Source organism: Ceratotherium simum, chromosome 17, assembly GCF_057802395.1.
Source record: "Ceratotherium simum simum isolate JZ-2026a chromosome 17, ASM5780239v1, whole genome shotgun sequence".
Lineage (NCBI taxonomy): Eukaryota > Metazoa > Chordata > Mammalia > Perissodactyla > Rhinocerotidae > Ceratotherium > Ceratotherium simum.
Genome location: NC_141916.1, coordinates 4699108 through 4725315, shown reverse-complemented (window position 1 = coordinate 4725315; position 26208 = coordinate 4699108). Strand labels below are relative to the sequence as shown.

General features: G+C 43.2%; 1 long non-coding RNA gene across 3 annotated transcripts in view; it reads right to left on the bottom strand.

Annotated features, from left to right (window-relative positions):
* LOC147914678 (uncharacterized) overlaps positions 1–26002 on the bottom strand; it is a 42008-nt gene extending 16006 nt beyond the window's left edge. For 2 of the 3 annotated variants that reach the window (XR_015554911.1, XR_015554913.1), the window contains exons 1-2: positions 25735–26002; positions 556–698 (exon numbers count right to left, since the gene is read on the bottom strand). This is a non-coding gene — a long non-coding RNA (uncharacterized LOC147914678). Of the gene's footprint in view, positions 1–555; positions 699–17071; positions 17242–25734 lie in introns of all 3 variants that reach the window. The other variant, XR_015554912.1, reaches the window with a different exon arrangement.
* Positions 26003–26208: the final 206 nt, after the last annotated feature.

The window sequence follows — 26208 nt, the reverse complement described above, 5'->3', positions numbered from 1 at the left end:
GTTACTCAGCATTTTCCTAATTTTGAATCCCTAGAGACCACTCTGACTAAAACAGTCCCAATCTGGCCTGGAAATGGGCTAAGTGCCTCTCAGCACACATGGGCTTTTCAGCAATCTCAAACCTTTCTCAAGAGGCCAGGCGGGGGTTTCATCTTGCCCACGTCTCTACACAGAATCGCTCACGGTTTATGACCGGCCTTTATAGGTGAATTCTGAACAAACGAGGCACTGTTTAAGCTGATCCTTAGTTCTGTTTTGAGTTTTAAAGCAATCTCATTGTTCTAACCAAACAAAAAAAAGTTTTGACGAGCAAAATAAATAAGTGTTACCTGAAAGGAAAAATATATATAAGCTATAGGTCAAATTCTCTCTTCTTCCACAGATTGCCCCTCTGTTGGTAGTTCTCCAAGCAGGAAAACTCAGAGCCTCAAGGATAAGGTCTTCAGGTTCATTTTGTCCTCCCCTCAGTTTCCACAAGAGATAGAACCCAGCTACGACATTGCCCAACTGCAGGGAGCCCCGTGTTTTTGTCAACCATGGTGTGAATGGCACAACCTGGAGGAATTGTTCCAGACGTTCGCCAAGGATAGGGGCTGCAGAATATTCTAGAACATTAGTCAGATGACCATCAGCTCCCGCATTTGCACAGTGCTTCTCCCAACCACTCTCCAAAGAGTCTTCTTTTTATCACAAACATCCTGGGAAAGGAAAGGAAACGATGAGTAAGGGAAGCAGGGCCAGGTGAGAAAGCGGTTTACTAGAAATGCACATTCTTGGGCCAGCCCCGTGGCTTAGCGGTTAAGTGTGCGCTCTCCGCTGCTGGCGGCCCGGGTTCGGATCCCGGGCATGCACCGACGCACCGCTTCTCCGGCCATGCTGAGGCCGCGTCCCACATACAGCAGCTAGAAGGATGTGCAGCTATGACATACAACTATCTACTGGGGCTTTGAGGGAAAAAATAAATAAATAAATAAAATTATAAAAAAAAAAAAACGCACATTCTGTCGTCCTACTGGGCCACCCATTGCCCTGAAGTAACCTAAAATCTGTTTGTCTTTTGCATCTCCTTAAAACAAAGTATTTTTCACTGAGTGCCTTCTCAGCCACCCTCCCTGTGAGCCTCACGCAAGATTCACACAGACCCAGAGCACGCACTGTAGTTCATTTCAGACCTGAGACCTCGAGCTTCGCGCATCACTTAGTTTTTTTCTTTCCCCTAAGCTTTTGCTCTTCAAAGACGGACATCTCTGTGAGCTGCCCAACTTTTACCGATAAAGTTAAATTGACCCTGGTGATACAGGGCAATTTGAACTTGACAAAGAATTCAAACGAGGCAGGATTAGGAAAGGTGTTTGGACACTAATGGCTTGGCTGCTGAGGGCTCAGTTCCCAGGCTACTCCCAGGAGTATCGAACTTCGAGGACGCTTCATGTGCTAGTGAAGAGACACTGCCTCAGCAATGCGCTGTTTACTGCACAGGGAACCAGAAAAAACTGTTTTCCCCGGAAGCACTGGGGAATGCAAAGAGACATTTAATAATAATATTTGATGGGGGTGGATAAAACATTTTTTCAAGGAGAACTTTCTTTGGCACCACAAAATTAAGGGATTTTCTAACCCTGTCTTCTTTGCGTTTTTCCCAGAGGAGGAAATTGTAAAGGCCAACCCTTGAAAAATAATATAGTAAAATCTAACTTTATTCCCCTAATCTCTTAATAATGCTGCAGCTGGCCATGATCTATTTAGCATAACACAAAAATAATGTATTTGTACCAAGCAGATTTGCAATGCTTTAAAAGAGTGAAAGCTATTTACTTGATTGATTAAGTTAAAGTGTTTACATAAAAGTGTCGTATTTTGACATCAGTCATACAACACCACATCTGGTACTTCTAATTAAATTGTGTGAAAAAGACTACATTTTTTATTCAGTCACAACAATATGGCTAATGGGAAGTACAAACGTATCCGTCATGCCCAGAGCCTGGGATCTGCAGTTATGGCATGTGGCTGCTAAAATCCCCAGATTTGGATTTTGCAAAGCTTTCATAGCCTCCAACACATGTTTTGTTTGAACAAAGACTAAGAAACGGGGCCCCACCTCTGTGAGTCAACGGTTATTATTTTTCCTATTTTGATTTAAACCTCTCCAAGCGCCATCAGTGAATGAAAATGTAATGAGAATGAGAATAAAGTTATCTTAAGGAATTGGTGCTCAGAGCCCAGGTAAGGCGCTTTGTTTTGTTAAGCTTTATTCCTGCAGATTAAGAAATAAACTCAAGAAACTTTAATGGGGGAACAGGGGAGTGGAACCCTATTATTCATTCAGAGTGGGAGCTCATTTGTATCCCCGTTGAAGTGTGGGACTCATATGTACCTTAAAAATGGCCTGCTCCTTACGGAAGCTCTTGATTGAAACCCCTGGTATTTTTTTTCTTCCAAAATTAAGATGAAATATTTTAAATATAACAAATAAAGGACAAAATGGCTTGGCTTGTTAAGGCCTGCTTACTTCACTTTTAATATAGACAAATAATACTTCAAAAATCCTCTTTTTATTTTTTTAAGTTAAATTATGTCCACCCCATGTGCAGATTCAATTTGCGGACTAAATACATAACCAAACCTAGTCTCCCTGGGAACCATCCATTTGCTTAAGAAGGTAGAGGAGACACTGCTGTATTTTCTTAAAGAGATTCCTGGCATTTTTTTCCTCCTTCATTTCGCCTTAAAGATTACCTTGAGAAATGTTGCCCAGCAGTAAAAGGAAAATGAGTTCAAGCTTCAAAATCAGGAAATTTGGGTAGTAAAAATGTAAGTTATAAAGTCAATGTTGATCGGAAAATAAATCGAGCTCTTTTAAATGGGTAAAGTGTCAGCCATGAGAAGTAAAGACCATCCGACTTCCTATAGAATTGTTCATCCTTCTTCAGGCACCCGCGGCCACCAAAGGCCCTTAGGCTGCAAAAGGATACGTTGGCCCAAGATGGTAAAGTATTTGAACACACATACGGGGTATGCACTTATTTATCCGGTACTATTTTCAATTTAAAGAAAACAAACGTGAAGGCAGGAACCATGAACAAATAGAGGCATGGTTTTCCATAATTGCAAGGGGGCTTAGGTAATGCCCTATGCAGTGTTTGATTTAAAATGTTAAAATATTAACAGAAGTTTTCTATAGCAGAGTGTTCCTATCACAGTGAAATGACTCATAAGAATGCTAAATTCAAACCAGATGGGCACAAACATTAACTGAAAAAAAAAAAAATCAGATTTTTAGGGGTCAGCGTGGGTCTTCATAAAAATGAAGACCTTGTCTGAGTTCATGAAAAATGAACTTTCAGTGACAAAAAAGAAAACAAGAGAAAATATTAGTGACTTTATTTTAATTATACAAGCCACCGTCAATTAGAAGAACTAACATTTACAAAACTTTACATTGCCATTTTAATTTGAAAAAGATGACTATGGTAATCTTGAGACTTCAAACAAACAGGGACTTCAGTGCCTCCTCTACAGCCTGAGTCAGGGACACATGAGTTCAGCTGTGTGCCACGCTCAGATTCCACAAGAATCTCTCTGCTTCCCACCGAGAAGGAGCCCTCATTGAAGATCTGTGCAGTAGAGAAGCCTCCACCGGTTGGCACCCGGCACGATGCCAGCCTCTGCCCTTCTGTCAGCAGACCACAGAGGAAAATGCTCACTGCCGGCTCGGACCCCACCACATCTCCGCTGCCCTCTTGTTAAAAACATGTTCTCTCACATTTCTCTCTTTTTGTTTTTTTCCTCTAGAGCTTTTTACCATTTGCAGATTGTCTGCAACATGTGCTGTGTTTAAATGTGTACATACCCTACAAGAAGAAAAATATGTGGGCTCAGAATTAATATTGTTTTTGACTTATAGGGAAATTCCAGTTGTGTTTAACTTGGACTGTGGGATCCAGGAACTTTACAGAGAGGAGAAACGAATGTGTTTTGAGCAAAAATGTGTATGGGGAGTTCCCTACTGTTTTGTTGCTGGAATCTTGGACAAGCCAGGGAAAAATGACAAGCACATAATTTAGTCTGGCAGCCATACCACTTTGTGCTGTGAGCCTGTCAGTTCTTACTAGCTAAGTGAGGGCTGCTCTGCTTTGGTGCGAGGATGAGAGACCTCCCAGGAACAAGTAGGTACTTCAGGAAATGGTGTTTCTCATTCAGTAGGTGGCCTCTCCTCTCCGGGTCCGTGTGAATCGATGCCCCGAGTGGTGTTGGGGGCACTGTGCTGCACTGAGCTGTTTACCTTTTGGATGAAACCTAAAACCACAGACCTAACCATTTGTGGTCACCAGACATCTTATGGCAGACTTTCTAAGAGCAGTTGTGTTAACTCCGGAATTCTGGCCCAAGTCCAACTAAAGTAATTACATTCTGCCTCCCTAAAATTCCCCCTGCAGTTTCAATTGAATACGATAGTCTCAGCCCTCCACCTCAACGAGTTGCTGGGCACGGCGGTTAACATTCCATGCAGGCACAGCCTGTAATTCCAGGCTGGAAGAAGTGATTCCCTGGTCCTCACCAAGGTGTGGTGACACTTAATTAATTAGTGCTCATAAAAGCACAGGGAGAACCTGAGTTTAGACGTCCTCGTAGTATGCAAAGGGGCAGGAATGTTCTCGTGTTCATTTGCCAGTAAGAGCCAGCGGTCAGTGTGCTATTAGACGCTTTAATAGGAGTACAAATTCAGGACAAGAGGCGTAGTTAGAGTCCTACTGCCCTCGACCTGGACATATCTTATCTGGGATAGTGTGTTCAATTCTAGAGATGTGTTTAAAAGAGGCACCTCAGCTAAGTACAGCACATCTTGAGAGGTCACCAGAATGATGAAGGGTCTAGAAATGATGTCATATGAGGGACACACTTAAAGGAACTGGGGATGTCTGACAAAAAAGAAAAGAAGGAAGGAAGAACAAAAGGAAAGGAGGGAGGGAGGACAAGAAAGAAAGAAAGAAAAAGAAAGAAAGAAAGAAGGGAAGAAAGGAAGGAGGGAGGGAGGGAGGGAGGGAGGGAGGAAGGGAGAAGAACTGAAATTTGAAGAGCAAACATACTTTGTAGCCCCACAGAGCAGAACCAAGACCAGTGGGTAGAAGTTGCAAAGAGGCAGAGAAAAGCCTTCCTCCCAGCCTTAGCCTAGAATATCTTATCCCACCACGTCTGGGCATTAATTCAACTCTTACCCATTCATCAAGACTAAATTCAAGTTCATCACCAGATGAAATTCATTCCACCAAGAACTCGTCTTACACCAAACTCACTCAGTACTTACTGTCTGTAGCACAAATGTGACCCTTATCACAGGCTCTCAATGGAGATCTCATTAATTCTGAATTCTTTTCTCGTCAATGTGTCTCTAAGGTTTATCAGAGGAGGAATCGTGCATTATGCTTCATATCTGCAGTAGTGGTAAGCAAAGTGCATTCAGCTCAGTTCTTCACAACAGCTATTTATTAACAGACTATGACGTGTGCTGAGTATACAAAGATGAATGAGACAAACCTACCATGAAGGTGACCTCCCCCATATGGCACAAATTATTTTAAAAATAAATAAATAAAAGAAATTTTTCTAAGAACCTATCAAATTTTCAGGAAAGATTTTCGTGAAGAAGTGGTATTTGAGGTGGCCCTTGAAGAAACGATGCCTTTTTAATAGGCCAAAGTGTCAGGGGCCCTGGACGTGGGAAAACATGGAGTAATTTCTTGGAACTATGTAAAGATGTTTCTTGAGTAGAGGATATAAGTTAGAGGAGAAGCAAGAAATAAAAGGAATGGCTAACTGGAAATGTTACATTTGGAAGACTCTGAGAAATTAATACTTAACTCAGTAAATAACAGCAGCTATTGAAGATTTCATCTTTGTTTTCAATAGGGGAAATATTAACATAAGACCTATGCTTTAGGATGTTGATATGATAGGCCTGTGTTAGGTGGACTAGAGGGCTGAAGGCTGGAGTCTAGGTCAAGGCAATGACAGGTCTAACCAAGGAGCAGGCCATAGTGCCAAAGAGATTGGGGAGTGGAGGATCGAAGGAGTAGAGAAGACTGATTTCACAAAATTTCAACAAGTTTGCCATATGGATATGAAAGGAGATCTCTAGGTTAGAAACTAGATTTTTTTTTTTAACAGAAATAAAGAAATCAAGAGAAGGACCTGGTTTCCATGGGGAAATGACTAATTTAGGTTTTCACATGTTAAGTTCAGGAACTTGTGTTGAATCCAGGTGAAGATTCCTAGCATGCCATGGGAAATGCAATACGGGTCCCCAGGAAAAAGGACACAGTGATATATCTATGGCCTCCATCCACATGGGGGAGGTACCATGGTACAGAGGATACAGAAAAGAAGAATTCTCGAAAAAGAGAAGTGGTCAGCCAGGCCATCTGCTGCACGGAAGACAGACATGAAAAAATGGCGTAAGACTTGATGATCAGAAGGTCACTGGTGAACTTCGAGAGTAGATTTCAGTAGACAATTGAAGACTCACCATCTCAGAGGGAAATAGGAATGGGAATGAATATAAACATAGGGTTCTAGGAGATTTTGAAAAGCTGCCGTAAAGCATATGATAAAAACAGGATCAATAAGAGATGGATTTTCAACTGTTGAGCAATAGTGAATAACTGTCCGAAGTTGTCCTAAAGATATTGTACACACCAAAAACAAAACAAAACGGAAACAATGAACACTGGCTAATGTTTTCCTTCATGGTGCACTGCGTCCTGTTAGTGCACTGAGAAGACAGACAGTAAGGGTTGAGCCGGGTAGGGGAACCGGGGAGTACAGGTTGATCGCAAGTGCAACAGGAAATTGACTCTCCGGGATGGAATCTAATGAGGCTAGTGATGAACCTGGCCACATGATCAGCTGAAGTAGAAATAAGAAAGCAGGAGTGGTAGACACATTGGCTGACACCTGCCCAGCACCAGGAGAGGTGCGAGGGGTGTGGAAATGGAGATGCATGTGTCTCTGAGGGAGTGTTCAAAGGGGAAGAATGGGAAACATTTGCATTGCGATGATGTACAGGGATGATGATCAAACCTCAACTCCTCCACTTACTAGCTATGTCATCCTAAGTAAGTAACTTAACCTCTAAGCCTCAGTTTCCTGTTCTGTAATGTGGGGGTGGCCACCTACCTCAAGGGCTGTCATGAGAACTAAATAAAATAATCCATGCTTGGCTCAAAGTAAGCACCTAATGAATGAATTCCCACCAAGTTGCCACGTTCCCTAACAGACTCCAATCTGCAGCCTTCTAATCTATCCCTTCCCCCTGTTGTAGGGGACCCCATGCTGGGTCACCATCCTGACCTCCATGAGTGGCTTACCCTGACTACTCTCCCCTCCACAGGCTAACTGTGTGGTACACCCAGGGAATAAGCTAAAGGTTATGAGCCTCAACTCTCCCAAGTCTTGGTGGATTTCCCAGCTCTTTATCTCTCTGTCCCTGGAACCCAAAGCAGAAGCTCAGATTAACAGCTGAGGGATTGTAACCAAACAGGGCTGGGGGAAGGGGATTCTTCCTTTAGTTGCTGGGCCTGGATCCAAGATTTCTTCTTCCTCAGCGGAACACCTAGCGATGAGTCATTCCTCAGGACCATTTCCTCAGGGAATTTGGTGAGGAAAGAACATGGGTAGCAAGTGCCTTAGACACGGAGGAAGAGAGAAAGAGGAAGACGTCAGCGCCTCGTGAGAGATCCAGTCCCTCCGTTTCGTGCTTCTCCGGGGCCCAGGGGCTTTTCCTTTGCAAATAGCGCCATCTGTGCATGGGGTGGGTAAGAACTTAGCTCTTTACCGCACTTTGAGGAGAACATAGTGTATTTGGCATTAAAAACAAATCCCAACATTTTACCAGCCTCTCAGTCTTTATATTTCACTTCTGACACCAAGGTAAAAAATGAATAAAATTTTTTTAAACTGAATGAAATCAAGTTTTTCTACATTTTTGGCATAAATTGTGACTCGTCTCAAGGATTCAGCAAATTACTTTCTCTAAATTCCAGGAATGTGTTTTCAGGAGATTATGAACAGTCCAAAGATAGAATCTGACTAAATGTTTTATCAAGAGAAGAGGGAGGGGTGACATGGACTGAGTTCTTCGAAGATGGTTCAAGACCAGGAGGAAAAACAACCCAAAGCTGTGATCCATCTTGTCCCAGCACTCGAACATGAGCAGCTGGAAGTGTCCTCTCAGGGAGTCACTGCCGGCTGGAAGGTCCCCTCATGCCAACTCCACTTTACAGTGAGAAACATTAAAATGGAAAGAGAAATTTTCTTAAGCCTCATTATAAGAAATAAATTTGTAGGGACAGATTAGATACAAGACAACTTCTAGAGTCCTGAAGGTTGGTTCATTGAACCTCTGTTTTGTTGATCTACTAACTACAAACACTAATGCAAGAGGGATCAGAACATAAAAGTCAGTTCCTTTCCTGGGTCCTCAAACACACAAAAGTATTCAGCGACAAGGAAAGGAGAAGGGGTGAGGATTTATCTATTGCAAACTGTTCGTCTCAGCTCATCTCAGTCTCTTAGCATCCTTGTGAGGGTGGGATTATCACCCTGTTGTAAAGATGAGGACACCTATTTGCCTAAAGTCGCACAAATTGTAAACCGTGAAGTGAGATATATCTGCTTCCAAGCCCAGTTTTGGGGTGTTTTTTTTTCTTTTACTTACAACACATTTTTTTTTCTGGGTTGATTTCCCATTGATCCTGGGTTTACATGTTAAAATTCCATTTGTAATTCCATTTTAGGAATGGTTCACACCTTAAACCATGTGAACCATTTCTTCAAGTAGCCATTTCTTTTAATTATTCTCATCTCTTCCCATCTCAGTACCACCAAACCATTCCCCAAAGAAAGAGATCCACAAACCAGATCCAGGGATGAGGGAAAGGTGGACAGAGGGGAATCCATTCACTCCCACCTTCCCCTTCTAGATCAAGGCTCTTCCTTCACATATTTGGCCACAGCAAAGATACTCTGAAATGAACACACAGCAACGGTTCACTCAAAACAACGTTTCATTCATAAAAACAAATAAAGGGACAAATTTCATTATGGAAGCTATATGTGTTGATACTAGTTACAAAGAAGAACAACACAAAACTTCTGAACTTGATAATAGTGCTACAAGCATTTCTTGCTTCCCACACAAATATATATCCGGCCACAAATACAAACACGACCCTCCCACGGGGTCCTGGCATCACAGAGAGGAGGCACGAAACAAGCAGGTCTCGCCTCGCGGCCTCTTCGTTTCCCAGCTAACACGTGGTGATGGCATCCTTTCTGATTTATTTTATTGAAAGCCCAATCAACCGCCCTTAAACAATTTGTGTTTTTAACATATAAAATATGGACAATATTTTCATCATGTTTCTAATGTGGTCCTTCAGAAAGAACATGGGTTTCAACACTTGTGCTCTGACTATTATTATTACTGCCTTGGATATAAATAACATCTTTCTTAGAAAAAGAGGGTTTCTGATAAAGAAAGTAAAACTCGGATTATTTAGTTAATTTATCCAATCACACAGATGGCTTCTAAAGGACAAAACTGAAAATCATACACTGTTGTTGGCACTGCTACAACTATTTTGGGACACAGCAATTTTACTTCCAGGACTGTATCCTATAGCTATGCTCACACAGTGTGCAAGGTGTGGGACAAGGATGTTCATTGGTGTTACAACAGAGAAAAACTAGAAACGATAAACTGTCTTTCCACAGGGGATGGGTTAAATGAATTATGATACGCCCACAAAATGGAAAATCAAAAGTTGCTTTAAAAAGAATGATTTAGGTGATACAGGCTGATGATATGGGCTGGTATGGAATGGCCATAATATATAAGGTCTTTTGACCCCAAGTTTAGTGTTCAAGATACCATGTTGCCAATTTCAGTCAGGGTTTGATCAGGGAAACAGAAGCCATTCTGTGTATTCCAGGCAGGGATGGCTTTTCTAGATGGAAGTAGAGGCCTACACAGCTGTTGGCAGGGCTGAGGAACAAAGGTTAGGAGGCCATTGCCCGTGATCTCAGGCTGTAGCACTGTGTGGTGGTTCTCAAGAGCTCTTCCAGAAGCCTTTCTGACCATCTCAGCCTGCACCAGAGCAAAGGATTTTCAAAAAGCCACCACCAACTGCATCACCCACTTAGAGTACAGGAGCAGGAGATGAGCTGGCGCTCACTTAGGAGCAGCTGGGAACCATTCATGTGTTCTTTGCTCGCACGCCTGCCTGAAACTACTCTGAAGAGCAATGGCCGCTCCTTCTCTTTTCCCTTCCAGACCTCGCCTTTGGGCCTCACACTGGCAGACTCAAATCCAGAACCAAATGGAGAAGGGGATTCTGGGAAATGGGATGTGAAGGAGACCCAGGAGGGGATGGTGAAGATACGGATTTGACTATGGACAGTCCATCACTCTGCTTTTTACAATAGGAGTCAGCATAAAAATCCTTCGACTAGCAGCCACAGGCATACTAGAAATACAATTTTACAACAAAAAATTTAATTTATATCCAATTTTTTTAAAACAATATCTTTAGGACATGCACTCAGTTCTCTCTTGAAGGTAGATGTCATATCTCCTAAGCAGAACTGAGAGGTCCAGAAAACTTCTGAGCCTCAAAATACTTCCTCTCCTTTTTCAGAGCCCTTGCAGTAGAAGGAAGAATCTACAGAAAAGTCGGACCTTTTATTTTGTGTGATAATACCATTAGTTAAGATTCATCTAGCGCTCGTTTGTGCAACAGATGTTTCGTGTGACCGTCCGGGCCCTGAAGTGAGTGGCATTGGCCTCATTTCTCAGATGAGGAAGGTCAGGGGTGAGAAATCCCTCCAGATCACACTGCAGCTGTTTTGTGGAGCCTAAACCTGAACTATGCCTCACCCTTAAACCCGGGTTCTACACCACTCCACACCTCCATATAGCTGTGAGGGGAAGAATGAAGTGAATCAGAAGCTCTAAAAATTATGTCCTGTGTGAAATTGACTCGGGGGGTTGGGGCAGAGGGAGAAAAATGCCTTATATACAATGTGAAGCAAATATTTAATAAACCTTGGGTTTAAATTAAGATGTTGAACGTTTTACAATCTCTTCTAAGATATCTGAGCTACTGTTATTTAAGCATCTATATTGCCAGTAGGACCCAGTCATCCAAAAAGACAAAATTCATAGTGCAGAAGGATTAAACTAAATTTTTTCCTTAAAAAAAAGAAACAATTTCTCTAAATGTCTTGAGTAAATGGTATAAGAGACTGTACCTCAGATTTTCACTTATAAAGTAAGAGTTAGAATAAAAATCCTTTGACTAGTGGCCACAGGCATATTTGAGATATAATTTTACAACAAAAAATTTACATCCAATTTCTCTTACAGAAAATATTTTCACTTGCAAGAGAGAATCAACTCACCCACTGAAAGGTGACTTGATCCCTGCCCCGAGGAATTCTCTTCCCCTCCTGCCTTTGCAATACGGATGCCCCTGCCTTGCTTTTGATAAGGTTGGGTTGAAACAGGCTGCAGTTCTTGTTTCGTCTGCACAAGGCCTGTTAAGCTACAGGATTTTTGTAAGGATGACTTTCGATGCATCATATTAGTGGTCACTTGATTAACCATTTGATTCAAATATAGGGCAAGTTCAAAGGGAAACAAAACTATTGGCAACCTAGTAAACTTTGGTTCCAAGAGAGCTCTCTTAGGTTGACAGCTATGCTAAGAATAGCCTCAGGTCACTGGTTTCGCTTGGGTTAGTTTACAATGGACCTGATTGAAAGGCTAATCCTTAGAAACATCACTTGGGCTCTTTGATGCTAGTTACGCCAGCCACAGTGGTTTGACCTTCAAACCACTCTACAGTCTGGCCCCAACATTCATTTCCAACCTTGTGATTGCATCCTAACCCCAAACCTCTGCTCCACCATTCTTCATCCTCCTCATCCTCCTACGCTTCCTTTTTCCCTAAAAAGAAATAAGTAACATTCTATAAATCTCTTAGATGCAAAAGACAGAAACTCACTCAGCTTAAAAAAAAGATGTTTCATTGGCTCATAAAAGTGAAGAGTATTCTAACATCAGACACAGATGGGTCTAGGAATTCTGACAATATCCTTAGGATTTGTTCTCTCTATCTTTGACCCTATTTTTGTCAGTGTTATCTTCATTCTCCTGCAAACTCTGCCCTCATGATGGCAAGACACCTACCAGTACTCCAGGCAGACAGCCCATCTTCTCTACAACTTCAGTGGAAAGGGAGATTTTCTCTTTACAACTTCAGTGGAAAGGGAGATTTTCTCTTAACGTTGTTTTGGCAAAAGTTCTGAAATTGAGGTTTATTGCTCTGATTGGGTTCCATATCCTCACCTACCACATTCACTATGACCAAAGTAATGCAATGTTCTGATTGGTTAGCCCTGGGCTACTTGGCAATCCCCAAAGCCAGAAGTGGAGTCAGCTCCTCACCAACTACATGGAGTAAGAATGGAGATAGGACATTAGGGTGCTGTCGTCAGGAAAAAGGAGAATGGATGCTAAGTCCACTATAAAGATAGGATTCTCCTTACTCCAGAAACCAGAAGTCTTGTGAAGGAGATACACATATGAACAGATAATTACCAATCTTGTGAAATCCTGCAGTTCTTAATATTTCCCAAAGAGGTACATCTATGCAATAATTACTACCAAGAGTTTATTTTGCTTTGCTGCCATTTTTATGAATTGCTGCTAATTGAGGCAGAAAAACTAAAACTGGTTTTTTTGTGTCCTATTCAATAATAATCTGTTTTAATTTCGGGGGAAAAAATACACATAATCCCATGCCTGAAAACTATTTTCTTTTTTTGTAACTTTAGGTCCTTGTTTTTATGCATACATATATTTTCACAGTTGAAATCTTGGTGGTAAACAACATCTCACATTCAATCTTTTAAAAATTATATAATTGTAAACATCTTTCCATATTTTTACAAAAACAGCCTAATGATCTGATTCAGTGATTACATAATATTCCATTGAGCAAAGGTCTCATGGTTCCCCCAACCATTCTCCTATTGTGAGAAATGAAGGTGGCTTCCAAATATTTGCTATTATACAATCCACTGCTATAAACATCTGTGTCTATATAGCTTTTTTCCAAAGAATTGCTTCCTTGGGTTACATTAGAGTATGGTTACTGGGACAAAAAGTTAAAGTATACAAAGAGGGTTAAAAACACGGGATTTGCAATCTGATATCCCTGAGTTCAAATCCCAGCTCCGTCAGTATATGACCTGAGACATGTCATCCAGCCTTTCTGAATGTCTGCTTCCTACCTGTAAAATGACAACGAAGGCACCTATTGTCTCAGGATTGTCGGGAGGATCTTATTCACGTAATTCTGACACACGGTAAATACTCCAAAATTATAGTCAATACTGGGGGTATTATACCATGATTCTTGATGATACAGTGTCATATCATTTCCTAGAAAATTTTACTAATCTGCACAGAAATCTACCCAGTTTTATTACATTTGTAAAACATATTTGTAAATTTTACAATTTACCAATTTAGAAAGGTACCTCAAGGCTATTTTAATTGGAAGTTTTCTGATCACTTAAATAAATGAAACTTTTCCCATGTATTTTGAAACCAAGTTGTTCCGAGCTAAAAGAACACCATCCTCTCAAACCTCAATAAGTGAGTCACTTAGAAGCAATGGTTCTCAAGATTTTTCTAACCTAAAATACCTGAGGGATATAATGTACCTCATCAATAACAGCAACATTCTATGACAGAGTTCTTCCACCTGGGGACCATATCCCTTGGAGGTTATTCTAGAATTGGAAAAGAGATGGTTTGAATAAATCTCTTGAGTGATTTATCTCATTCAATTCAGAATCATCAATGTAAATAAACATATATATTTAACTGCATTGAAGGTTAACATACCAATACTCACAACTGTCATCAGCCTTGTTTTTCTACCTATGAATGAGAGATTGCACAGTTTTTAAGACTGGAGAACTGAGAAACAGGTAATAGAGGATGGGTGTATGCGAAGTGGATCCCCTCAAATGGGATTCCAACAATATACTTGCTCTACTTCGCATCAATATAGAGGCTTAATTCTAACCCCTAACCCCCATAGCTGCAGTGAAAGCCAGCAAGTAATTAGGTACCAGAGCGATGGAGAGGATGGTGATGTGACTAGGTACCAGAGTGATGGAGAGGATGGTGACGTGACTAGGTACCAGAGTGATGGAGAGGATGCTGATGTGACTAGATACCAGAGTGATGGAGAGGATGGTGACGTGACTAGGCGCCAGAGTGACGGAGAGGATGGTGACGTGACTAGGTACCAGAGTGACAGAGAAGATGGTGACATGACTAGGTACCAGAGTGACGGGGAGGATGGTGATGTGGTGCAGTGAGAGATGGAAGGCGGGGAATAAGGAGTGGTTTCTGTCATTTACTCACACTGATGATTAACCTGGGGAGCCCCTGAGGTGGAAGTGATGGAGTTGAGATCTTCAGGGAGTTTGAGTTTCTGTGAGACTGGGGAATAGATGGAGGACGAAGCGGCTGAGGTTGCACCACTGATAGAGGGATGGCTATGAGGTGCTGAGTCTACAGTGGGAGAAGCATCTCTAAGCATGGCCAGAGCATCACGGCTGAAGAGACAGAGGGCAGAGACTAGTATGAGACATCTGCACGGGGCAGCATAGGGAGCGAGTGTAAAGACAGAGTGCTCCCAGATTGCTGCCTGTCCCCACTTTCTGTTACTGCTTGAAACCAGGATTCCTGTCTGATAACATGGCATGAAAAAAGAAGCCTCCTAAATGACTGAGAACAAATTCATGGCCAGTCACACAGATTAGGAGTTGAAGCAGAATAAATTTCATCTAGAAAAGCAAAGTAGGCTTCTGGTTAAAGATGGTAATAGCCTTTTACTGTCTCCCAAAACCCAGCTAAAACAACAATAAAGAAACTTTTTAAAATCATGTACCACAGGGCCGGCCCCGTGGCTTAGCAGTTAAGTGCTCGCACTCCGCTGCTGGTGGCCCGGGTTCAGATCCTGGGCGCGCACCAATGCACCACTTCTCTGGCCACGCTGAGGCCGCATCCCCCATACAGCAACTAGAAGGTTGTGCAGCTATGACATACAACTATCTACTGGGGCTTTGGGGAAAATAAATAAATAAATAAAATTATAAATCATATACCACAGGTATAAAGAGGAGAGAGAAACAACAATAACAACATTTTGGAAGCTAGAAAGCTGATGGACAAGTGGAAATGCATTTAGCAAACTTAAGAGCTAAATCCTAAGCCAACAACTAAGAATGCTGACAAGCAACCTGAATTATACTGGGGACCCACAAAAGGCTCAGATATGAGTGGTACAAGATCTCTGGTAGTAGGGGTGAGGATGGAGCTAGAAACAGCAGGATCTGTTGGAAATCTGTTTGAGAAATAATTAACTCCTCACCAGACCACTCTATTCCAGTCCATGCAGTTGGTCAACTGCCCTTCTTCCACCCAGCAGAAGACATGAGGTACAATTTCTATAGAGAGTAAGATGGGGGTTTTCTAGACTGCAAGACACCAGGCTCAGTTGAGGGTAAAGGTATCATGCTGGAAACACAAGGATTAAGTGAGCAGTGACATTCTTTATGTTGAAACCACCCAGCCTTCTTTTCCCATTGAGCTTCCAGAACCCTGATATCCAGACAGGAGATTTGCAGAGTCTTCTCTAGGTCATGCAATTAGCCTAAGAGAAAAATTCTCAACCAAATGGCCCAGCCAACTAACATCCACGTACTCCAAGCCCCTCCCAAACCCACAAGGTTCCAATCAGCCCTGTTTCTTTTTTTGGGGGGGGATGGTGAGGAAGATTGGCCCTGAGCTAACATCTGTTGCCAATCCTCCTCTATTTGCTTGAGGAAGATTGGCCCTGAGCTAACATCTGTGCCAGTCTTCCTCTATTTCTTGTATGTGGGATGCCGCCACAGCATGGCTTGACAAGGGGTGTATAGGTCCGTGCCCAGGATCCAAACTCTTGAACCCCAGGCGCGAAAGCGGAGTGTGCAAACTTAACCACTATGCCACCAGGCCAGCCCCTCCAATCAGCTTTTTAAAGCTCAAATATTAAAAATGAGCAGACAATAAGGGTCACCAGGCATTTGAAGACATCCTCTGATGGAAAAGACAGAGGTCCAATCAAACAAAGAGAAGAAAACAATGTAGAGGAAATGACTACACAGTAAAAAAAAAGGTCAAAAATTGTCATTGATATCCTAAGAAAGATAAAGCCTTCATGACATAAGAATAGTAATCTATTTTCTTAAAAAAAGAAGAAAGAATGTTCAGAGAATAAAATAGACATCTTTTTTTTTTTTAATAATTTTATTTATTTTTTTCCCCTAAAGCCCCAGTAGATAGCTGTATGTCATAGCTGCACATCCTTCTAGTTGCTGTACGTGGGACGCGGCCTCAGCATGGCCGGAGAAGTGGTGCATCGGTGCACGCCCAGGATCCGAACCCAGGCTGCCAGCAGAGGAGCGCACACACTCAACCGCTAAGCCAGGGGGCCGGCCCTAGACATCTTGTATATTAAAGTATATAAAAGCAGAAATAAAAACTGAATTGAAAGAATAAAATTACATGTTAAGAATTTTCAACATTATTAAGATCATATTTACTATTTGCCATGTGTATTAGGGTATGGAATACTTTTTAAATGTTTGTTAATGATTTTCTAGTCATTTTGAGATACTTGTTAGCAAGTAGGAGTAGATGTGGAAATGTCCAGTTACCAGCACTATGTAGGGCTTTAAGAAAACTTATAGAAACAAGTTCACTGAATGTTAGTACTTGAAAGCACGGATTCATATCACCAAATCTGTACCAAACGCTTGCTAACTCATAATCACCACTACCTCATAGCATCCTGCAGTTAATTGGAACACCTACGTACGGTAGATTAGAATATTTATCAGATGCCCTTCCCATCCCATGAAAGTCGGACTTGGATATATGACTTACTTTAGTCAGTAGAATGAAGGCTGGAGTGACAGGACACCAGTTCCTGTCATCCTGTTTAAGGCTGAGGCCTTAAAAGTCATCCTTTGTTTCCACTCACCCCTCTGGGAGCTTCTGACTTCTGCCACGGGAAGAACATGCCCAAGTTAACAGCTGTTCCTCCAGCTTGCGGGCTAGAATAGACATGAAGAGCAGACCTGAAGTCCACCTGCACCCTAGACAACACATAGACCATGCAAGAGTCACCTGCTTATCACTGCAAGTCACTGATGTATTTTGGCTGATTATTGCACAGCAAAACTAACTAATACATTTAAAGATTTTTTAAAGGGTGCCTCCAAATTCTATTTGAAAAAGGACTCCAAAATTGTACACTGTTGAGAAGCTACATGCAGAAGAAGAATCCCCCCTTCACACCCCCTCTGCCGTGACACTCATAGGACTCTTAACTTGTAGTTAGTTTTCATTTTCTGAATTGAGCTCATATTCATACTCATTTTCAGAATTCCATTATTTACAGAGCAGAGTACTAGCAATCCTCCAAACATGGCAGAACTAAGTCGTTAGACCAATCTTCTCACTAAAGAGAACTAAAAGAGCAGGAGGATCTTCTTAAAAACATCAGAGAGCTAACACAATAGTGAAGAATTACTGGGCCAAAATCCAGGTGAAGACAAGACCCCAGAAGTAAGCCCAGGATTCAAAGCTGCCTGGCCCTGAGGACATTTGCTCATGCATAAGAAATGGTTTTGTAACGAGGCTGTGCTTTGAGTGGGCTTCAGAGGATGGAAAGGATGAAAGTAAAAGCCTTGGGCCTGCCAAAGGCAAAGACTCTGATAAGCTCTCTCTTACTTTCAGATCAGGGTAAGGATGAACTGGAAGTAGCCTAATCTTCGTAAGGATTTACAGCCAGGATCATCTGGGTTGTTCAGAAAACTTTAAGCCATGAAAGAAGATTAAGATGTCCCCAGACTGGTAATGTTCCCAGGCTTCTAGTTGAAGCCAAATAATGCGCTCTAGAGGACGATAGATTTTAGGTCTCAAAGTACAGGCATACCTCAGAGATGTTGCAGGTTCAGTTCCAGATCAGCACAATAAAGCAAATACCACAATAAAGGGAGTCACATAAATTTTTTGGTTTCCCAGTGCATATAAAACTTGTGTTTACATTATACCTTAATCCAGTAAGTGTGCAATAGCATTATATCTAAAAAAACAATGTCCATATCTTAATTAAAAGGAGATTCTCCTCTAGAACCTCTAAAAGGGATGCAGCATAACAAATGTAATAATGAAAAAGTTTGAAATATTGTAAGAACTATCAAAATGTGACACAGAGACACAAAGTGAGCAAACACTGTTTGAAAAATGGCACCAATAGACTTTTTCGACCCAGGGTTGCCACAAACTTTTAATTTGTAAAAAACACACAAGATCTGCAAAGCGCAATAAAGCAAAGTGCAATAAGACAAGGTAGGCCTGTAGTCCTAAAAGTGGTGTCCAGCACATAGGTAAAAATAATCGGGCACACAAGAAAGCAAGAATTTCAAATGACAACTGGAAGAAATAACAATGAGAGGCCTAAACATTTGAGATATTGAAATTATCAGATGAAGACTACAGAACAATTATGCTTATATTTTACAAAGAAATAAAAGCCAAGCCTGAAAATTTCACTGGAGAACTGGAAACAATAAAAAAGTGACAGAGAAGAATTGAAAAAGTACCAAATAGAAATTCTACAAATTAAGACTACAATAGTAAATATATACAAAATCAAGATATTAGACAAACATAAGGAGCTATCTGTATCAGATGCAGGACAGACTATGGTACTACCCTTCCTCTAGGTTAACAAGTTTCTGCAGCAATAATTCTTGCAGCCAAGAGAATTCATTTAATTCCTCTAGCTTTACTGCGAGTTGGTGCACAGCCAAGGCCACAGGAGAGAAGAGCAGCCCGCATGCACATATGGAATGTACTCTGCTGGGTAGCAGCACCTTACCTTAGTTTAGTTTGGATTCTTCTCGCTCTCTCTCTCTCAACCTTTCTCTTTTAAAGAATGAATTATTTCTGTGGACTAGAGTAGAAAGCCAAGCCCAGACCATTGATCTGTTCTGTGATTTGAGACAGTGGTGGAAAATACAGAACTCCTCAATCACACAGTTGTCTTAAGGAGCAGTTCCATCATAGGATGTTGGGCCACTAACTGCTTGTGTCTATAAGGCATTTTATTTCAGAATATAGAAGTGGGTCCAGAAGCAAATTTAGAAAGCATAACAACGAAAACACACATGGGAAATCAACATATCTCTTCTTTTCTCTTCAAAATGATAGTAATAATCCTTTCCTTTCCCGTGTTTTTGCTAGGAGAAGAATAAGGTCTGTCTTCGGAGGACCTCGCAAATTAGCTCTTGCACATTGGCTTCCTCAGTCTTTGGAGAAAACATGCTCTCCTGCATGACACAAAGTTCTGAACCAGCATCTGGGGCGTAAATAATCATGAAAAAAATTTTAAATTGATAAGCTGTGTTTAGAATATAGTAGACATTCAATAAATATTTATTATTATTAATGATAGTATTTCTACATTCATTACTAATTAATATGCTTTCGTTTAATCTTTGAGGTAGATGTGATCGTCAAACTAAGGCTCAGAGAAGTTAAGCAACTTGCTGAAAATCACACCGTTAGTACATGTTGGAGCATCAACTCAAAACCAGATCTGATACCGAAGCTAGAACTACACAATAATACTTCTTTGTTGAATGAACTGAATGAACTCCCAGACTTTCCAACATCCCTAGCTCCCCTGTGAAGTGGAAAGAGTCAGCCTTCGCTTGTTTTTGCCATTTAGAAGCAATTAGGTATATTTTCTCTCTGTGCTTTCTCTCCTTAAAAGTCTTAAACATTCCTGTGGACACTAAAGCATATTGCTCTCATGATTAACTGTTTGCTGGAACAATGGCCTGGCCCCTTTTCGTGTGTTTCAGGCAATCCCCCAATAGTCTTCATATTACTTTTTATGGTTTGCCATTTGAAATATCTACTTGGAAGACTGAAAATAAAACTGCTTTTCCCACAGACTAGTTTCTGTTTCCATTTGGTAAACTTGAATATTTCTTTCTCCTCATATTTCGCATTCAACTGAAGTCAACACGGCTTTGTTCTTGGCTTCCCTTTTACTATTTTCATCCTTGTTCACCATGGTCAATGAGCTCATGAAAATGTGCCTGCCTCAGAGAAGGATGATCCAGAGACTCATGAAGCTGACCACATTTGAATCTGCTTCCAACGCCACAAGCACAAGGCTTTTCCCCAATAGATCAGCATTCCTGGTGACACCTGAGACCCCCAGCCCCTGCTAACATCAGGCCTTGGGCACGGGGGCCCCTGATGAGGATCTCTCTCCTCCTATGGTCCCTGTCTGCCCTCCTCTCCCGCTCAATTTCCTGAGGGATATCCCCAAACCAACTTGCACCCCAAATGATGGAAATTCCCCTGGAAACCCAACAGCAGCTCACTCTCTCTGGACATCCCCAAGACTCCTCCTCCTCTGTGATACCAGGTTACCTCAAAGAATGATTATTTTATTTTCTGCAAGATATAACTTTGTGTCAGAGCTAGAAATTGAGTAAACTCTAATTAATGATTGAAGTCAATATTTGTGATTAAAAAGAGAACAGTAAGTCTATCCGATACTGTACACACACACACAAAAGGAGTGCCATCAAGAAGGGCAAAGAGGCATCCTTGAAGGCAGATCTTGCATCTTCAAATGGAACAAAATTACAAGCAAACAATATTCATCCTGGGAAGCTAATCTTGTACCCCTGCTCACAAGTTCTAGTCACCCTGTGTGTGCACCTTTCGTCTTGAGTCTTGATGTTCCCACGGTCTCTCCCTTCATGTGTGCCTCTGGAATTTGGTGTCTCTCATTAATACCCTTCTGATAATTGGCCCCCGACTTTGCTTTCTTTCCAAATACAGTTTTGGCGTTCGACTTCAGTCTCTGACCCTCCAATCTGCCCTATCATTTTTGTTTGTACTCCACACGTCTTGTTTGCTCACCCAGCAAGGAGAATACCCGCAAAGAGACAGCTGAAGGTTTTGTGCAGACTTCCACCCAAGGCAATGGCTTGTTTAGTTAAGGGATAGCTTCTCTTCCAAATGCTATACCTACAGCTGAATCCTAAGAGTCATTTCCTACTCTGAAACCTTCAGGTTTGGAGGTGGAGTGGAGTCCGAGGTGGGGGTGGCATTCCTATAGTAAACCAAATCCATGTATTTGTTCACCTTGATCAAGAGCTATGTGTGTTTGTGTGCTTATCTCCATATAGATGCGTTCATTGGAATAAAATCATTTATTTATGTTGTTCTTTAAAACACACACACAATGCATTAAACTGCATTTTTGCATCTTCTTATATGAATGAGTTTCTTTTACGGGGTGTTTAAATCATTAAAACTATTCTCCTGAGTTTCACTGAGCAATGGCATGACGCATAACCACTAAAGCTCATATTAAGAAAAAGTTAGCTTAAATAAGAAATTGAAAAATCTGCCTGCAAATAATACTGTAAAAGTTTACAGTCCATCCTAACCATCAAGGATACTTTCCATAACTTTAGGGTTTGATAGTAAAATATATACACACACATATGTATGTTTCTAATAACAAAGCACTAAAGTAAAATAAACCTGCTTGTCCAAATACGGTTGTGTTTCAGTCAAAGTTTTGCTTAATATTTTGAGAAGAGCTTTGAGAAGATAAATATTCTCAGCCTTGGATCTGATAGCAGATGCTCATGGTGCCATCTACTGGCTGTTTGTTGAATGACTCTTGATCAAGAGTCAGTACAAAGCAGACTCCATGTTGCCGTATATGCACAGTCCCAACCGTGGCCCGACTTTAAGACAATGCAAGCTGTAATGATTTCCTTTCCACAAAAGGACATCCAAATTGTTGAGTATCATTGGAATTATAGGGTGTCTCCTTTTTGAACGGCAAAGTTTCTCATAACACAAAGCCTACCTTCTGCACCAGCAGCCACAGATCGCCATCTAAGTGCTGCAAGATGCCTTGATCTGTCTGAGCATCAGAATGAGGAGAAGGAGCAGGCCTGGCCAACTGCGTCTCCATGGAAACACCATCTCAGGAGCATAGAATGTTCCCAGTAGAGTGAAGCTAATGAGAAAAGAGGGGAGGTGTTGGTTGCTGATGTTAAAATGATCATCTCTCTGTAAAGACAGCAGTTGACAGACCTTGTTCCTCCCCTTGAAGTCACGAGGTTGCTGCAGGCGGCAGGAGATGCCTCGCCTTCACCAGCGACTCTGAGCGAGTCCTCTCTTGAGGTCCATTCCTGGAGAGCAGTTCCAGTGTCTTCTTCCTTCCCCATCTCCCCAAGGAGTGCATGCTCTTTTCGTGGCATCTTTCTACTTTCATTTGTCTTGCAGAAGCTAAGCTTGTTCTACTTTTTAACATTTTCTGAGTCTCAGGTGCAAAGGGCCTTTGTGGATGTTGGGCACATCACTAAAGAGCCCATTTATCATCCCGCCCGGCCCCTATGGAGCTACTCAGAGTCTGGAGCTCTGACGGGCCTGGACGCTTTCCAGTGTAAGCCCACGTCAGCCACAGCAGGAGGGCTTCAGAGCCGTCCCCGCTGTTGTTTAAGCCGGGACTGAGCAGCTGTGGTCTTTTTACCCAAGGGTCCTGCACAAATCAGGAAGTGTCCTGTCGGTGTCTGTGTGGAGACCACCTGATCAGACTTCTGAAATCTCTTTTTTAGTAAAAAATCTTGGGGCCAGCCCAGTGGCGCAGTGGTTAAGTTTACACGCTCTGCTTCAGCGGCCTGGGGTTTGCAGGTTCAGATCCTGGGCATGGACCTACGCACCGCTTGTCAAGCCATGCTGTGGCGGCATCCCATATACAGTAGAGGAAGATGGGCACGGATGTTAGCCCAGGGCCAGTCTTCCTCAGCAAAAAAGAGGAGGATTGGCAAAGGACGTTAGCTCAGGACTAATCTTTCTCACCAAAAAATAAAAAAATCTACTTTCCAAGAGTTAAATTCCAAACCTGATGTATATTTTGAGGGTAGAATCCAAGATTCTGAGAGGAAGGTAGGGTCCCTCTTGAACCAAATATCCCCTTAGCCCCTTTAGGATACTACAGTTATCTGAGGTTTCTGAAAAAGATTGTGTGAAAAATTGGGTAGAAATGAGGAATCATTACAATTCCTTCACCCCTTCATGTCAAACACAGGTCTATTTGCATGTCCTTAAAAATACTGGGATGACTTATGCAACAACATTGGAACATATTGATGATTTTAGCAATCTGTCTCTCCTCCTGAGAAACAAGAATGGATACCTTGAAAGGATCTAAGTGTTTACAAGAGCCCACAGTATAAAGTCCCAGACGACAAGGATTTTAAACAACAGGTTCTATATGCACAAGTGATTTTAAAAATAAAGGTTATACCTAAACATTGTTTTATTTTAAAAGGCCAGTCTCACTTCAGCTGACACAGAAAGGGTAGAAAAAAGAAAAATGATTGTTTCCTGAAAGATGGTGCCACCCTAAAGACACTCTGCTAAACCCAACTGATGCCTGTGTGTCAGTCAGTAAGCAGAGGATTCATTATTCAAAACAAAACTATAGTTTTTCTACCTAAGATATCTGGGCTACAGAAGAAGTCTTTTAGAAAAGGATGTCTTCAATAATTTAACTAAAAATGAAGGGATACAAAACAGATTTGTGAAGCACAGAGAAAGAATAGAAGATAACAAACGGGGGCCGGCTGGGTGGTGTAGCGGTTAAGTTTGTGTGTTCCACTTCAGTGGCCCGAGGTTCACAGGTTCGGATCCCAGGCGCAGACCCACACACTGCTTATCAAGCCGTGCTGTGGCGGCGTCCCACATATAAAATAGAGGAGGACTGGCAACAGAGGTTAGCTCAGGGCTAATCTTCCTCACCGAAAAAAACAAACAAACACACAAACAAAAACCCTGACATCCCTGACAGTGCATTCAGAGCCCAAATCCAGCCGATGAAATGTGTGAAGTTTTGACTTGATGTATTTACAGAGGTATAGGTTTTGGTCTGGGCCTTTCAAGGATCATTCTCTTGTTTCAAGTTTTCTAAATAAAACTACCAGTTTTTAAGTGCTATTTTCACTGTAGGAAGGAGCTCAGATTATTCTAGAAGGGTACCCAAAACACTGCAAACCCAAGAAAAATTGCTTCTCTTGAGTTAGAACTGCAGTCATATTTGCAATGACGATGAGGAGGGTATCTGGGCAACACAGAGAAACTGAGATGATGTACTTTCAGTGCCCAAACGCCTAACTATCCCAAGTGTTCATTCCTCTTTTTTGATCAATCCTTCAGTTATCTTCCAAGGACCCACTTGTATCTAAAGAGTGCAGCAATGGAAACATAAGGCATGTTGAATTCAACGAAAGAAAGAAAAAGATGAGGAAGAGAGGGTGAGAAGAGACTCTCCAGAGAAAAGAGGGAAGGAGAAGGAGTGACAAGGGCAGGAGGGGGGAGAAGGCAAGAGTGACCGGGGCAGAGAAAAGATGGGAAGGAGGCAGGGAGGGCAGCAGGGACTAGAGAGAGAGAAAAGCGAGAGAGGAAAAAGCGAGAAAAGCAAGAGAGAGAGGGCAGAAAAAGAGAGAAGGGGAGGAAACACTGGGTGGGGGACGGGTAATGAAGAGCCAAAGAAGGGCGATGGGGGTGGGGGCGATCCTGGAGAGGCTGAGGACACAGCCAGTACGATGGTCATCCAGCGGTCTGGTCCGAGCTGGAAGGAACGTCACGGAGCAGCCCGTCCAGCCCTTCAGAGGAGATGCAGACACAGAGGCCCAGGGGTTAAACACGGACCCGGGAGCCACAGGGCTGGATGTCGTTGTGGAGAGAGTCACAGAAACAAAACCGACAGGCCCTTCGCGGCGTTTCCAGAAGGAATGCCGACTGCCCCGCCCTCCGCCTGCCGTCTGCGGCCGGGGAGGGCACCGTGTCACCCAGCGCCGTCCCAGGTCGCCGCGCCCCGAGAGACCCCCGGGGCTCACTCGACGCGGCAGAAGTGGCGGCAGTCGAGGAGCAGCACCGACACAGCCGGCCCCTGCGGTGTGCAGAGGAGCCCGCCGCGCGGACCCCGGGCCGCGGCTCGCTGGGGCCCCTCCCCGAGCCCCGCGGGGCCGCGGGGGGCGTGCTCGCGGCCTCCGGCTCCCGGGCTCCCCGAGGGGACAGCCGCGCCGCCGCCGCCGTCGGGAGAAGAGACGCAGCCGCCGCGCGCCGGCGGCGTGGGACTCCTCCCGGGGTCAGTCGGGCGCCAGCGCCACCCAGCCGTGTTCAGAGCAGCGAGCCGACCGCACTGCATTTGGTCAAGTCCCGGACTGGGGGACGCCCGCGGCGTCGGTGACGGATGACGGGAAGGCACCGGCCCAGGCTGGCAGCAAGCCCCTCACAGCTCCCCGAGACAACCGCGCGGCGACGTTTTCCCGGCACCGCCCGCCTGTCCGCCGAGACCTGAGGGTCTGACGTCACCCGTCCTTGCGACGAAGGAGACACGGAAGGTGGCCTTTGACTTGCTGGGCTGCAGACTACGGAAGGCGGTTTTGAAACGAACACGGAAGATTTAAACTAGGGCGGGAATTACTAACCTACGAACACCCACGCTTGCATCCGTGTCGGCTGAGGTGCCGAGCCCGCGGCGACCACCGCCCAGTCTCGCACGTCACTTCTGAGGGCTCTCATTACAGGAAGTGCAGTCAGTCGTGGGGAGGCTGACGGGAAGCCCCGTTAGAGGCAAGCGGATAAAAGCGAGAGGAGGGCACGTGAGTGCGTCCCGAAGTCGCGGCGCTTCCCCGAACCAATCACGCCGAAGGGTGTGTCTCCCTCAGTCCAGAGGAGTGAGCCGGCGGCGGGAAGAACCCGGCCGCCGAGAGTGGGGAGCAATGGTCACTGCCCCGCCCCCCCCACCCCGCCCCACCCCCATGCGCGCGCGCGCACACACACACACACACACACTCGCACGCAAAGAGCATGCGTGATTTTCCTCAGGTGAAGCGGTCCTTTCCCCCTGTAAAACTGCTCCAGATGTCCTTAAATCGGCTTTGCAAAAACAATACTTCCGA